The following is a 17,476-nucleotide window of genomic DNA, read 5'->3' as shown; positions in this document are numbered from 1 at the left end:
ACATGCTTTCTGTTCTATCAATTACTGAATATGCACCAATAAACTGTATTTATGAATTTAATATAATATGGGGTCTCAGGGTATATTTACTGATTAATATAGATTAATAAAAAGATACAGTGACCAGGTCCTCAGTCCTGATGTCAGCACTCCGTTCCCCCCTCGTCCCCCTCACCTGGCTGGTGGTGGTCGCAGCACTGAGGAGGGTATCGCCATGTTTGAAAATGTTATCGGCGCCATCTTCAGTGTGTTTATGGTTTCCGGCGCTGTGGCAATGCAGGACGTTAGCCCCCGATGCGCTGCACCAGGGGACTAGAGGGTCTATTTACTAAGCCTTGAATGGAGATAAAGTGAACGTAGATAAGGTGCCAGCCAATCAGCTCCTGTCATGTCACAGGCTGTGTTTGAAAAATGACAGTTAGGAAATGATTGGCTGGTACCTTATCTACGTTCACTTTACCTTTATCCAAACCTTAGTAAATAGACCCCTAGGTGTAAGGACCCGCTGAGTGCTCCACGCTGGGGACCGGGCGATGCAGGCAGGCGTTAGCTCCCAGCACTACAAGACAGATCAGCTGCACGCTGGTGGTGTTAGTGCCGGCTCCCAGTAACCCCATCTGGACCATGTCCAGAGTTGCGGCTAGGCAGTAGGGGCTATGCCCGGGGACCAGGCAAGCCAGCTCATGGTAACCCCCAGTGCCGAGAGGGAACAGCAGCTGAGTGCGGCAGCTGGGAGTTCAGCGGCTGCAGTGATTCAGGCAGTTAACCCCCGCACCAGGGGAGAGCCCCAGCACTGAGCCCCACACTGTAGGGATGTGTTACCAAAAGCCTAGCGCTGGGCACAAATTATACAGACATAGGGGTCTATTTACTAAGCAGTGATATGTAAGTGATAAGGTACCAGCCAATCAGCTCCCAACTGCCATCTCACAGGCTGTGTTTGAAACATGACAGTTGGGAGCTGATTGGCTGGTACCTTATCACTTTCTTATCACTTTTCTCTCTGTCTCCTAACACTGCTTAGTAAATAGACCCCATAATCATACACAAACATAAAGGTTTAAACACAGTGTGTAAGATATATATAAACTGGATGTATTGTAGATGTATATTTAAAGTAAATTGCACTTAACTTTGTTTCCCTGGAAGTACAGGGGATCCAAGGCTCTCTGTGGGTTGCTGGATCCTCCAGCCCCTTCCAGGAAAAGCGACTGCCCTCCCATGCAGCCTCATGCCTGGAGGTGGTATGAGGAGATGGATGGGGAGCTGGTCATTGCAGCCAGCTAATTATTTCCAGGGAGCACCTCAGTGACCTGGAGACTGCTCACTGGGGGTCTTGTCTGCCTTGTCCTGGAGCCCAGATTTGGGTAGAGGAGGCAGCAAGGTCCCCCTAGAAGATTCCTGGAAGTACATTTTGGAGGGAACTTTTCCCCCACTCCAGATGTGCCGGCACCTGGGCGTCGACTATCATTGCAGGTGGGCTCAGGCACAGAGAAGTGACCACTCCCCACTGTCCAGTAGGGACAATGTTAACGGTGAGCATGCTAAGCACAAGCACTTAACGTGATAGGGTAAAAACCACAGAGCAGACTTACTCCCTGTGGTATTAGAGCAGGATAAAAGATGAGCCTGCGTGCTCTGAAAGTGTGTATCCTTTCAGACATAAAGAAGGAATGAACTGCTGTAACATCTGTATACTGTGATACCCCCAAAGGGAAAAGTCTTTTTGAAGACTTTTTGAGCAATAAACTACATCTGAATTCTGTGACAACAGAATTGAGCCAAACGCTATTCCCTTCTCTGGCTATTCTAGATTGAATCCAGTCTGTCGCCAAGCTCACGCCCTCTGCCAGCTACCGTGCAGAGCCTGGGCCACACTGGTGGTATTGATTCACATTGGTCCCTCAATCAGGAGGTCGCAGATGGTCTACACATAAGCAGCAGTGGCAGTTCCAGGTGGTGAAGTAGGAGCCTGGGAGAAGTGGTTCCAGGTGCCAGTGTAGGAACCTGGGAGAAGTGGTTCCAGGTGCCAGTGTAAGAGCCTGGGACAAGTGGTTCCAGATGCCAGTGTAGGAGCCTGGGAGAAGTGGTTCCAGGTGCCAGTGTAGGAGCCTGGGAGAAGTGGTTCCAGATGCCAGTGTAGGAGCCTGGGAGAAGTGGTTCCAGATGCCAGTGTAGGAGCCTGGGAGAAGTGGTTCCAGGTGCCAGTGTAGGAGCCTGGGAGAAGTGGTTCCAGGTGCCAGTGTAGGAGCCTGGGAGAAGTGGTTCCAGGTGCCAGTGTAGGAGCCTGGGAGAAGTGGTTCCAGGTGCCAGTGTAGGAGCCTGGGAGAAGTGGTTCCAGGTGCCAGTGTAGGAGCCTGGGAGAAGTGGTTCCAGGTGCCAGTGGAGGAGCCTGGGAGAAGTGGTTCCAGGTGCCAGTGTAGGAGCCTGGGAGAAGTGGTTACAGATGCCAGTGTAGGAGCCTGGGAGAAGTGGTTACAGATGCCAGTGTAGGAGCTTGGGAGAAGTGGTTACAGATGCCAGTGTAGGAGCTTGGGAGAAGTGGTTCCAGGTGGTGAAGTAGGAGCCTGGGAGAAGTGGTTCCAGGTGCCAGTGGAGGAGCCTGGGAGAAGTGGTTCCAGGTGCCAGTGGAGGAGCCTGGGAGAAGTGGTTCCAGGTGCCAGTGTAGGAGCCTGGGAGAAGTGGTTCCAGGTGCCAGTGTAGGAGCCGGGGAGAAGTGGTTCCAGATGCCAGTGTAGGAGCTTGGGACAAGTGGTTCCAGATGCCAGTGTAGGAGCTTGGGAGAAGTGGTTCCAGGTGCCAGTGTAGGAGCCTGGGAGAAGTGGTTCCAGGTGCCAGTGTAGGAGCCTGGGAGAAGTGGTTCCAGGTGCCAGTGTAGGAGCCTGGGAGAAGTGGTTCCAGGTGCCAGTGTAAGAGCTTGGGAGAAGTGGTTCCAGGTGCCAGTGTAGGAGCCTGGGAGAAGTGGTTGCAGGTGCCAGTGTAGGAGCTTGGGAGAAGTGGTTCCAGGTGCCAGTGTAGGAGCCTGGAAGACGTGGTTCCAGGTGCCAGTGTAGGAGCCTGGGAGAAGTGGTTCCAGGTGCCAGTGTAGGAGCTTGAGAGAAGTGGTTCCAGGTGCCAGTGTAGGAGCCTGGAAGAAGTGGTTCCAGGTGCCAGTGTAGGAGCTTGGGAGAAGTGGTTCCAGGTGCCAGTGTAGGAGCCTGGGAGAAGTGGTTCCAGGTGCCAGTGTAAGAGCTTGGGAGAAGTGGTTCCAGGTGCCAGTGTAGGAGCCTGGGAGAAGTGGTTGCAGGTGCCAGTGTAGGAGCTTGGGAGAAGTGGTTCCAGGTGCCAGTGTAGGAGCCTGGAAGAAGTGGTTCCAGGTGCCAGTGTAGGAGCCTGGGAGAAGTGGTTCCAGGTGCCAGTGTAGGAGCTTGAGAGAAGTGGTTCCAGGTGCCAGTGTAGGAGCCTGGAAGAAGTGGTTCCAGGTGCCAGTGTAGGAGCTTGGGAGAAGTGGTTCCAGGTGCCAGTGTAGGAGCTTGGGAGAAGTGGTTCCAGGAGCCTGAGTGGCAATAAGTGGCTCCAAGAGCCGGTGAAAGAGCTTGGTGGTGGCAACGGAGTTGCCCGTCCATGGTGCAGCGGGCGGAGTCAGTAACAGGCGGTTACTGACAGTAAGAGGAAATCCCTAATATCCCAAGATCCAGTCGGATCAAAACTAATCTGTGACTGCTTAGCGGGGTGAGGTCATCCGGTCACAGATACAAAGGGTTACAGGGGGGAGTCCACAAAAAATGTAGGAAGAGAGAATGGATTATTAAAAACATTACACTACAGATGCATTTATTTGAATCACTACTACAAAATTTCCGCTAACAATACTCTATACTCTTGTAAGATTTTAATTTATAAAAGGACTAGAGAGAAAGCTCTATCTAATATGTTATATGTCGTTATTTATTCTGTATGTAATGAAATAATGGCTGAGCCCCGTCAATGTGTGTAGACTGCTGGGTGTCTGCCTGGGGAGTGAGAGCCGGGGATATTATCTATATAATGAATGAAAGTGCCCTTGTAGTAAAGTCTCAGAATGCAGCAAACTAAACAATAAGTAATCTCCAGCGCTCCAAGCCAAGCGGTGCAGCTCCACATCAATGTGACAGTCGCCAATCACAGGGACAGACAACACCACTATGAAGCACTCGCAGGAGCACTGGATCGTTCTGTTGTCTTTCATAGACTGCATCATCCAGAGTCCCCAAATCCACCATATGGGGCTGCAGCCGCAGGAATGCCGGGTTACAGGACACACAGGGGCCTGGAGCAGGTTGTTTGCACATGGCGGTTAGCTATGTGAGGTCGCTGTGATATATAGACGCTATTCCAGTGCGGGCAGAGTGATCAACATCTTCCCGGCTTCTCCCTCTCCAAAGGCTGACGCATCATCTAAGCAGAGATTAGCTTGAAGTTGAGCTCTCCAGAGCTAAGTATTTATATTCACTCTCCAGAGCTAAGTATTGTGTTATCTCATGGTGCCCATACATTGTATTATCTTATCATGATGTCTATACATACTGTATGTGTAATCTCATGGTGCCCATACACTGTATTATCTTATCATGGTGTCTATACATACTGTATGTATTATCTCATGGTGCCCATACACTGTATTATCTTATCATGGTGTCTATACATACTGTATGTATTATCTCATGGTGCCCATACACTGTATTATCTTATCATGGTGTCTATACATATTGTATGTATTGTCTCATGGTGTCTATACATACTGTATTATCTTATCATGGCATCTATACATCTTGTATGTGTTATCTCATGGTGCCCATACATTGTATTATCTTATCATGGTGTCTATACATACTGTATGTATTATCTCATGGTGCCCATACATTGTATTATCTTATCATGGCGTCTATACATACTGTATGTATTATCTCATGGTGCCCATACACTATTATCTTATCATGGTGTCTATACATACTGTATGTATTATCTCATGGTGCCCATACATTGTATTATCTTATCATGGCGTCTATACATACTGTATGTATTATCTCATGGTGCCCATACATTGTATTATCTTATCATGGCGTCTATACATCTTGTATGTGTTATCTCATGGTGCCCATACATTGTATTATCTTATCATGGTGTCTATACATACTGTATATATTATCTCATGGTGCCCATACACTGTATTATCTTATCATGGTGTCTATACATACTGTATGTATTATCTCATGGTGCCCATACACTGTATTATCTTATCATGGCGTCTATACATACTGTATGTGTTATCTCATGGTGCCCATACACTGTACTATCTTATCATGGTGTCTATACATACTGTATGTGTTATCTCATGGTGCCCATACACTGTACTATCTTATCATGGTGTCTATACATACTGTATGTGTTATCTCATGGTGCCCATACACTGTATTATCTTATCATGGCGTCTATACATACTGTATGTATTATCTCATGGTGCCCATACACTGTATTATCTTATCATGGCGCCTATACATACTGTATGTATTATCTCATGGTGCCCATACATTGTATTATCTTATCATGGCGTCTGTACATACTGTATGTATTATCTCATGGTGCCCATACACTGTATTATCTTATCATGGCGTCTATACATACTGTATGTGTTATCTCATGGTGCCCATACACTGTACTATCTTATCATGGTGTCTATACATACTGTATGTATTATCTCATGGTGCCCATACACTGTATTATCTTATCATGGCGTCTATACATACTGTATGTGTTATCTCATGGTGCCCATACACTGTACTATCTTATCATGGTGTCTATACATACTGTATGTGTTATCTCATGGTGCCCATACACTGTACTATCTTATCATGGTGTCTATACATACTGTATGTGTTATCTCATGGTGCCCATACACTGTATTATCTTATCATGGCGTCTATACATACTGTATGTATTATCTCATGGTGCCCATACACTGTATTATCTTATCATGGCGCCTATACATACTGTATGTATTATCTCATGGTGCCCATACATTGTATTATCTTATCATGGCGTCTGTACATACTGTATGTATTATCTCATGGTGCCCATACATTGTATTATCTTATCATGGTGTCTATACATACTGTATGTGTAATCTCATGGTGCCCATACACTGTATTATCTTATCATGGCGTCTATACATACTGTATGTATTATCTCATGGTGTCCATACACTGTATTATCTTATCATGGCGTCTATACATACTGTATGTATTATCTCATGGTGCCCATACACTGTATTATCTTATCATGGTGTCTATACATACTGTATGTGTTATCTCATGGTGCCCATACATTGTATTATCTTATCATGGTGTCTATACATACTGTATGTATTATCTCATGGTGCCCATACACTGTATTATCTTATCATGGTGTCTATACATACTGTATGTGTTATCTCATGGTGCCCATACACTGTATTATCTTATCATGGTGTCTATACATACTGTATGTATTATCTCATAGTGCCCATACACTCTATTTTCTTATCATGGTGTCTATACATACTGTATGTGTTATCTCATGGTGCTCATACACTGTATTATCTTATCATGGCGTCTATACATACTGTATGTATTATCTCATGGTGCCCATACACTGTATTATCTTATCTTGGCGTCTATACATACTGTATGTGTTATCTCATGGTGCCCATACACTGTATTATCTTATCATGGCGTCTATACATACTGTATGTATTATCTCATGGTGCCCATACACTGTATTATCTTATCATGGTGTCTATACATACTGTATGTATTATCTCATGGTGCCCATACACTGTATTATCTTATCATGGCGTCTATACATACTGTATTATCTCATGGTGCCCATACACTGTATTATCTTATCATGGCGTCTATACATACTGTATGTATTATCTCATGGTGCCCATACACTATTATCTTATCATGGCGTCTATACATACTGTATGTATTATCTCATGGTGCCCATACACTATTATCTTATCATGGCGTCTATACATACTGTATGTGTTATCTCATGGTGCCCATACATTGTATTATCTTATCATGGTGTCTATACATACTGTATGTATTATCTCATGGTGCCCATACACTATTATCTTATCATGGCGTCTATACATACTGTATGTATTATCTCATGGTGCCCATACATTGTATTATCTTATCATGGTGTCTATACATACTGTATGTATTATCTCATGGTGCCCATACACTATTATCTTATCATGGCGTCTATACATACTGTATGTATTATCATGGTGTCTATACATACTGTATGTATTATCTCATGGTGTCCATACACTGTATTATCTTATCATGGTGTCTATACATACTGTATGCATTATCTCATGGTGCCCATACACTGTATTATCTTATCATGGTGTCTATACATACTGTATGTATTATCTCATGGTGCCCATACACTGTATTATCTTATCATGGCGTCTATACATACTGTATTATCTCATGGTGCCCATACACTATTATCTTATCATGGCGTCTATACATACTGTATGTATTATCTCATGGTGCCCATACACTATTATCTTATCATGGCGTCTATACATACTGTATGTATTATCTCATGGTGCCCATACACTATTATCTTATCATGGCGTCTATACATACTGTATGTATTATCTCATGGTGCCCATACATTGTATTATCTTATCATGGTGTCTATACATACTGTATGTATTATCTCATGGTGCCCATACACTATTATCTTATCATGGCGTCTATACATACTGTATGTATTATCTCAGGGTGCCCATACACTGTATTATCTTATCATGGTGTCTATACATACTGTATGTATTATCTCATAGTGCCCATACACTCTATTTTCTTATCATGGCATCTATACATACTGTATGTATTATCTCATGGTGTCCATACACTGTATTATCTTATCATGGTGTCTATACATACTGCATGTATTATCTCATGTTGCCCATACACTGTATTATCTTATCATGGTGTCTATACATACTGTATGTATTATCTCATGGTGCCCATACACTGTATTATCTTATCATGGTGTCTATACATACTGTATGTATTATCTCATGGTGCCCATACACTGTATTATCTTATCATGGCGTCTATACATACTGTATGTATTATCTCATGGTGCCCATACACTATTATCTTATCATGGCGTCTATACATACTGTATGTATTATCTCATGGTGCCCATACACTATTATCTTATCATGGCGTCTATACATACTGTATGTGTTATCTCATGGTGCCCATACATTGTATTATCTTATCATGGTGTCTATACATACTGTATGTATTATCTCATGGTGCCCATACACTATTATCTTATCATGGCGTCTATACATACTGTATGTATTATCTCATGGTGCCCATACATTGTATTATCTTATCATGGTGTCTATACATACTGTATGTATTATCTCATGGTGCCCATACACTATTATCTTATCATGGCGTCTATACATACTGTATGTATTATCATGGTGTCTATACATACTGTATGTATTATCTCATGGTGTCCATACACTGTATTATCTTATCATGGTGTCTATACATACTGTATGCATTATCTCATGGTGCCCATACACTGTATTATCTTATCATGGTGTCTATACATACTGTATGTATTATCTCATGGTGCCCATACACTGTATTATCTTATCATGGCGTCTATACATACTGTATTATCTCATGGTGCCCATACACTATTATCTTATCATGGCGTCTATACATACTGTATGTATTATCTCATGGTGCCCATACACTATTATCTTATCATGGCGTCTATACATACTGTATGTATTATCTCATGGTGCCCATACACTATTATCTTATCATGGCGTCTATACATACTGTATGTATTATCTCATGGTGCCCATACATTGTATTATCTTATCATGGTGTCTATACATACTGTATGTATTATCTCATGGTGCCCATACACTATTATCTTATCATGGCGTCTATACATACTGTATGTATTATCTCAGGGTGCCCATACACTGTATTATCTTATCATGGTGTCTATACATACTGTATGTATTATCTCATAGTGCCCATACACTCTATTTTCTTATCATGGCATCTATACATACTGTATGTATTATCTCATGGTGTCCATACACTGTATTATCTTATCATGGTGTCTATACATACTGCATGTATTATCTCATGTTGCCCATACACTGTATTATCTTATCATGGTGTCTATACATACTGTATGTATTATCTCATGGTGCCCATACACTGTATTATCTTATCATGGTGTCTATACATACTGTATGTATTATCTCATGGTGCCCATACACTGTATTATCTTATCATGGTGTCTATACATACTGTATGTATTATCTCATGGTGCCCATACACTGTATTATCTTATCATGGCGTCTATACATACTGTATGTGTTATCTCATGGTGCCCATACACTGTACTATCTTATCATGGTGTCTATACATACTGTATGTATTATCTCATGGTGCCAAAACACTGTATTATCTTATCATGGCGTCTATACATACTGTATGTATTATCTCATGGTGCCCATACACTATTATCTTATCATGGCGTCTATACATACTGTATGTATTATCTCATGGTGCCCATACACTATTATCTTATCATGGCGTCTATACATACTGTATGTATTATCTCATGGTGCCCATACATTGTATTATCTTATCATGGTGTCTATACATACTGTATGTATTATCTCATGGTGCCCATACACTATTATCTTATCATGGCGTCTATACATACTGTATGTATTATCTCATGGTGCCCATACACTGTATTATCTTATCATGGCGTCTATACATACTGTATGTATTATCTCATGGTGTCCCTACACTGTATTATCTTATCATGGTGTCTATACATACTGTATGTATTATCTCATGGCGTCTATACATACTGTATGTATTATCTCATGGTGCCCATACACTATTATCTTATCATGGTGTCTATACATACTGTATGTATTATCTCATGGTGCCCATACACTGTATTATCTTATCATGGCGTCTATACATACTGTATGTATTATCTCATGGTGCACATACACTGTATTATCTTATCATGGCGTCTATACATACTGTATGTATTATCTCATGGTGCCCATACACGATTATCTTATCATGGTGTCTATACATACTGTATGTATTATCTCATGGTGCCCATACATTGTATTATCTTATCATGGCGTCTATACATACTGTATGTATTATCTCATGGTGCCCATACACTATTATCTTATCATGGTGTCTATACATACTGTATGTATTATCTCATGGTGCCCATACATTGTATTATCTTATCATGGCGTCTATACATACTGTATGTATTATCTCATGGTGCCCATACACTGTATTATCTTATCATGGCGTCTATACATACTGTATGTATTATCTCATGGTGCCCATACACTATTATCTTATCATGGCGTCTATACATACTGTATGTATTATCTCATGGTGCCCATACACTGTATTATCTTATCATGGCGTCTATACATACTGTATGTATTATCTCATGGTGCCCATACACTATTATCTTATCATGGTGTCTATACATACTGTATGTATTATCTCATGGTGCCCATACATTGTATTATCTTATCATGGCGTCTATACATACTGTATGTATTATCTCATGGTGCTCATACACTGTATTATCTTATCATGGCGTCTATACATACTGTATGTATTATCTCATGGTGCCCATACACTCTATTATCTTATCATGGCGTCTATACATACTGTATGTATTATCTCATGGTGCTCATACACTGTATTATCTTATCATGGCGTCTATACATACTGTATGTATTATCTCATGGTGCCCATACACTGTATTATCTTATCATGGCGTCTATACATACTGTATGTATTATCTCATGGTGCCCATATACTATTATCTTATCATGGTGTCTATACATACTGTATGTATTATCTCATGGTGCCCATACATTGTATTATCTTATCATGGCGTCTAATAACATACTGTATGTATTATCTCATGGTGCCCATACATTGTATTATCTTATCATGGCGTCTATACATACTGTATGTATTATCTCATGGTGCTCATACACTGTATTATCTTATCATGGTGTCTATACATACTGTATGTGTTATGTCATGGTGCCCATACACTGTATTATCTTATCATGGTGTCTATACATACTGTATGTGTTATCTTGTGGTGCCCATACACTGTATTATCTTATCATGGCGTCTATACATACTGTATGTGTTATCTCCTGGTGCCCATACACTGTATTATCTTATCATGGTGTCTATACATACTGTATGTATTATCTCATGGTGCCCATACATTGTATTATCTTATCATGGTGTCTATAAATACTGTATGTGTTATCTCATGGTGCCCATACATTGTATTATCTTATCATGGCGTCTATACATACTGTATGTGTTATCTCATGGTGCCCATACACTGTATTATCTTATCATGGCGTCTATACATACTGTATGTATTATCTCATGATGCCCATACATTGTATTATCTTATCATTGCGTCTATACATACTGTATGTGTTATCTCATGGTGCCCATACACTGTATTATCTTATCATGGCGTCTATACATACTGTATGTATTATCTCATGGTGCCCATACACTGTATTATCTTATCATGGCGTCTATACATACTGTATGTATTATCTCATGGTGCCCATACACTGTATTATCTTATCATGGCGTCTATACATGCTGTATGTATTATCTCATGGTGCCCATACACTGTATTATCTTATCATGGAGTCTATACATACTGTATGTCTTATCTCATGGCGTCTATACATACTGTATGTATTATCTCATGGTGCTCATACACTGTATTATCTTACCATGGTGTCTATACATACTGTATGTGTTATCTCATGGTGCCCATACACTGTATTATCTTATCATGGTGTCTATACATTCTGTATGTATTATCTCATGGTGCCCATACACTGTATTATCTTATCATGGCGCCTATACATACTGTATGTGTTATCTCATGGTGCCCATACACTGTATTATCTTATCATGGCGTCTATACATACTGTATGTATTATCTCATGGTGCCCATACACTGTATTATCTTATCATGGCGTCTATACATACTGTATGTATTATCTCATGGTGCCCATACACTGTATTATCTTATCATGGCGTCTATACATGCTGTATGTATTATCTCATGGTGCCCATACACTGTATTATCTTATCATGGAGTCTATACATACTGTATGTCTTATCTCATGGCGTCTATACTAGGGGTGTGCACCGGCCACTTTTCGTGTTTTGTGTTTTGGTTTTGGATCTGGATCTTTCTTCGTGTTTTGGATCTGGATTGGTTTTGCCAAAACCACCCTTCCGTGTTTTGGGTTCTGGGTTTTGTGTTTTGGATCTGTATTTTTTTTTAAAAAAGCATAAAAACAGCTAAAATCACAGAATTTGTAGGTTTTTCTGCTCCTATGCTATTATTAACCTCAATAACCTTAATTTCCACTCATTTCCAGTCTATTCTGAACACCTCACACCTCACAATAGTGTTTTTATGTCCAAAACGTTGCACCGAGGTAGCTGGATGACTATGCTAAGCGACACGAGTGGGCGGCACAAACACGTGACCCATCTAGGCGTGAAACTGCAGTGGCAGACAGGATGGCAGTTTGAAAAACTAGGCCCCAAACTGTACATAATGCAAAGAAAAAAAAGAGGTGCAAGATGGAATTGTCCTTGGGCCCTCCCACCCACCCTTATGTTGTATAAACAGGACATGCACACTTTAACAAACCAATCATTTCAGCGCCAGGGTCTGCCACACAACTGTGGCTGAAATGATTGGTTCGTTTGGGCCCCCACAAAACAAGCTGGCAATTAATGTGTCCCTGCACAAACTGGCTCTATGGAGGCAAGATGTCATCCTCATCCTCCTCATCCACCGATTCCTCACCCTCTTCAGTGTGTACATCCTCATCCTCACAAAGTATTAACTCGTCCCCACTTGAATCCATCACCACAGGTCCCTCTGTACCTTCTGGAGGCTGGTCTCCCTGGAAGAGCTGATAATTCATTTTGATGAACATCATCTTCTCCACATTCTGTGGAAGCAACCTCCTACGCCTTTCGCTGACAAGGTTCCCGGCTGCACTAAACACTCTTTCGGAGTACACACTGGAGGGGGGGCAACTCAGGTAAAATAGAGTCAGTTTGTACAGGGGCCTCCAAATTGCCTCTTTTTCCTGCCAGTACAGGTATGGACTGTCTGCCATGCCTACTTGGATGCTGTCACCGATGTAATCCTCCACCATTCTGTCAATGGTGACAGTATCATATGCAGTGACAGTAGACATGTCAGAAATTGTTGCCAGGTCCTTCAGTCCGGACCAGATGTCCAAACTTGGTCCTGCCTGTCCTGCATCACCGCCAGCGGGTTGCTTAGGATACCTAAGTTTTTTCCTGGCAGCCCCAGTTGCAGGAGAAAATGAAGAAGGAGCTGTTGACGTGTCACGTTCCGCTTCAGCTGACAGTGTGTTCACCAGCAGGTCTTTGCACCTCTGCAGGCTTGTGTCGGCCGGAAAGAGAGACACCACATAGGCTTTAAACCTAGGATCGAGCACGGTGGCCAAAATGTAGTGGTCTGATTTCAACAGATTGACCACCCTGGAATCCTGGCAAAGCGAATGAAGGGCTTCATCCACAAGTCCCACATGCCGAGCGGAATCGCTCCGTCTTAGCTCCTCCTTCACTTTCTCCAGCTGCTTCTGCAAAAGCCTGATGAGGGGAATGACCTGACTCAAGCTGGCAGTGTCTGAACTGACTTCACGTGTGGCAAGTTCGAAGGGCTGGAGAACCTTGCACAACACGGAAATCATTCTCCACTGCGCTTGAGTCAGGTGCATACCCCCTCCTTTGCCTATGTCATAGGTGGATGTATAGGCTTGTATGGCCTTTTGCTGCTCCTCCATCCTCTGAAGCATATAGAGGGTTGAGTTCCACCGTGTCACAACCTCTTGCTTCAGGTGATGGCGGGGCAGGTTCAAGAGTGTTTGCTGGCGCTCCAGTCTTCGGCACGCAGTCGCTGAATGGCGAAAGTGGCCAGAAATTTTTCGGGCCACCCAAAGCGTCTCCTGCACGCCCCTGTCGCTTTTCAGAAAATTCTGCACCACCAAGTTTATTGTGTGAGCAAAACATGGGACGTGCTGGAATTTGCCCAGATGTAATGCCCGCACAATATTGGTGGCGTTGTCAGATATCACAAATCCCCAGGAGAGTCTAAGTGGGGTAAGCCACTGGGCGATGATTTCCCTCAGTTTCTCTAAGAGGTTGTCGGCGGTGTGCCTCTTACTGAAACCGGTGATACACAGCGTAGCCTGCCTTGTAACGAGCTGGCGTTTCTGATATGCTGCTACTGGTGACGCTGCTGCTGTTGCTGCGTAAGGTGATACATCTACCCAGTGGGCTGTCACAGTCATATAGTCCTTAGTCTGCCCTGTTCCACTTGTCCACATGTCCGTGGTTAAGTGGACATTGTGTACAACGGCATTTTTCAGGACACTGAGGACACTTTTTCTGACGTTTCTGTACAGTCTCGGTATCGCCTGCCTAGTGAAGTGGAATCTAGACGGGATTTGGAACCGGGGACACACTACCTCCATCAATTGTCTAAATCCCACTGCACTAATGGCGGATACCGGACGCACGTCTAACACCAACATAGCAGTCAAGGCCTCAGTTATACGTTTTGCTTCAGGATGACTGCTGTCGTACTTCATCCTCCTCGCTAAGGACTGTTGGAGGGTCAATTGTTTAGTAAAAGTAGTGGTGTTCCTACTTCCTCTCTGGGATGATGAACGACTCCCAGCAGCAGCAACAGCAGCAGCGGCAGCAGTAGGCGTAGCAATGCAGGATCCTCCAGAGGAATCCCGGATAGGAGAGTCAGTCATGCCAGTGACATGGCCTGCAGGACTACTTCCGATCCTGACTAAGGAGGAAATTGACGAGGAGGGAGTTGACGGTGTGGTTTGCAGGCGCTTGGATACAACAGGACAACGGGATTTAGGTGTCCCTGGACTGCTTACGGTCTTAGCCAAAGTTTCTGAACTTGACAGTAACTTTTTATGAACGCGCTGCAGGTGCCGTATAAGGGAGGATGTTCCTAGGTGGTTGACGTCCCTACCCCTACTTATTTCACCTTTACATATGGTACATATGGCAAGACAGTTGTTGTCCGGATTTGGATAGAAATATTGCCAGACCAAAGAGGTGGAATGTTTGGTCTTCTGCCCAGGCATGACCGTGATGGGCTTTTTCATCCCACGGACAACAACTGTCTCCCCCGGAGCCTGATTTAAACAAACCACATCACCATCAGAATCCTCCTCGCCAACTTCCTCCTCAGCGCCAGCTACACCAGTATCCTCATCCTGTTGTACTTCAACAGTGACATCTTCAATTTGCATATCAGCAAGTGGACTGTGGGTGCTCCTTTCAGCACTTGCAGGGGGCATGCAAATGGTGGAAAGAGCCACCTCTTCCCGTCCAGTGCTGGGAAGGTCAGGCATCGCAACCACCACCACACTTGGACTCTCCTTGGGGATTTGTGATATCTTCTTAGAAAGCACAGTTCTTCGCTGTGCTTTTGCCAGCTTAACTCTTTTGATTTTTTTAGTGGGAGGAGGGCTTCCATCGTCATGTGAAGCTGAACCACTAGTCATGAACATACTAGGGATCGACCTTAGCCGTTCCTTGCCACTCCGTGTCGTAAATGGCATATTGGCAAGTTTACGTTTCTCTTCAGCTGATTTAAATGTCTTTTTCAAGGTCATTTTCCTGAACTTTGCCATTTGGGATTGTATGTGCCCTCTACTATGACATTGGGCATCGGCCTTGGCAGACGACGTTGATGGCATGTTATCGTCTATGTCATGACTAGTGGCAGCAGCTTCAGCACTAGGAGGAAGTGGTTCTTGATCTTTCTCTATTTTATTTTTATCGGAGAAAGTTTGGTCCTCCATTTATGTTATATCGATTTGATATATACGTGCGGCTAAACACAGAAAATAATTTTTTTTTTGGTTTGGACTGGAGTGTACTTTGTGGGTTACAGCACCCTTTAACGGTCAAGCCAGCCGGCCCTTTACTTATGACACAGGCGCACTCTTGGCACTACTTTGTTGATGCACGTGCGGCTACTGCGCACACAATTCACAAACACAGAAAATAATTTTTTTTTGGTTTGGCCTGGAGTGTACTTTCGGGGGTTACAGCACCCTTTAACGGTCAAGCCAGCCGGCCCTTTACTTATGACACAGGCGCACTCTTGGCACTACTTTGTTGATGCACGTGCGGCTACTGCGCACACAATTCACAAACACAGAAAATAATTTTTTTTTGGGTTTGGACTGTAGTGTACTTTCGGGGGTTACAGCACCCTTAACGGTCAAGCCAGCCGGCCCTTTACTTATGACACAGGCGCACGCTTGGCACTACTTTGTTGATGCACGTGCGGCTACTGCGCACACAATTCACAAACACAGAAAATAATTTTTTTTTTGGTTTGGACTGGAGTGTACTTTCGGGGGTTACAGCACCCTTAACGGTCAAGCCAGCCGGCCCTTTACTTATGACACAGGCGCACGCTTGGCACTACTTTGTTGATGCACGTGTGGCTACTGCGCACACAATTCACAAACACAGAAAATAATTTTTTTTTTGGTTTGGACTGGAGTGTACTTTCGGGGGTTACAGCACCCTTAACGGTCAAGCCAGCCGGCCCTTTACTTATGACACAGGCGCACGCTTGGCACTACTTTGTTGATGCACGTGCGGCTACTGCACACACAATTCACAAACACAGAAAATAATTTTTTTTTTGGTTTGGACTGGAGTGTACTTTCGGGGGTTACAGCACCCTTAACGGTCAAGCCAGCCGGCCCTTTACTTATGACACAGGCGCACGCTTGGCACTACTTTGTTGATGCACGTGTGGCTACTGCGCACACAATTCACAAACACAGAAAATAATTTTTTTTTTGGTTTGGACTGGAGTGTACTTTCGGGGGTTACAGCACCCTTAACGGTCAAGCCAGCCGGCCCTTTACTTATGACACAGGCGCACGCTTGGCACTACTTTGTTGATGCACGTGCGGCTACTGCGCACACAATTCACAAACACAGAAAATAATTTTTTTTTGGTTTGGACTGGAGTGTACTTTGGGGGTTACAGCACCCTTTAACGGTCAAGCCAGCCGGCCCTTTACTTATGACACAGGCGCACGCTTGGCACTACTTTGTTGATGCACGTGCGGCTACTGCGCACACAATTCACAAACACAGAAAATAATTTTTTTTTTGGTTTGGACTGGAGTGTACTTTCGGGGGTTACAGCACCCTTAACGGTCAAGCCAGCCGGCCCTTTA

The sequence above is a fragment of the Taudactylus pleione genome, unplaced genomic scaffold (genome assembly GCF_031769625.1).
Source record: "Taudactylus pleione unplaced genomic scaffold, aTauple2 ptg000620l, whole genome shotgun sequence".
NCBI lineage: Eukaryota > Metazoa > Chordata > Amphibia > Anura > Myobatrachidae > Taudactylus > Taudactylus pleione.
The sequence above is the reverse complement of the archived record's forward strand: the minus strand, read 5'-3'. Positions refer to the sequence as shown.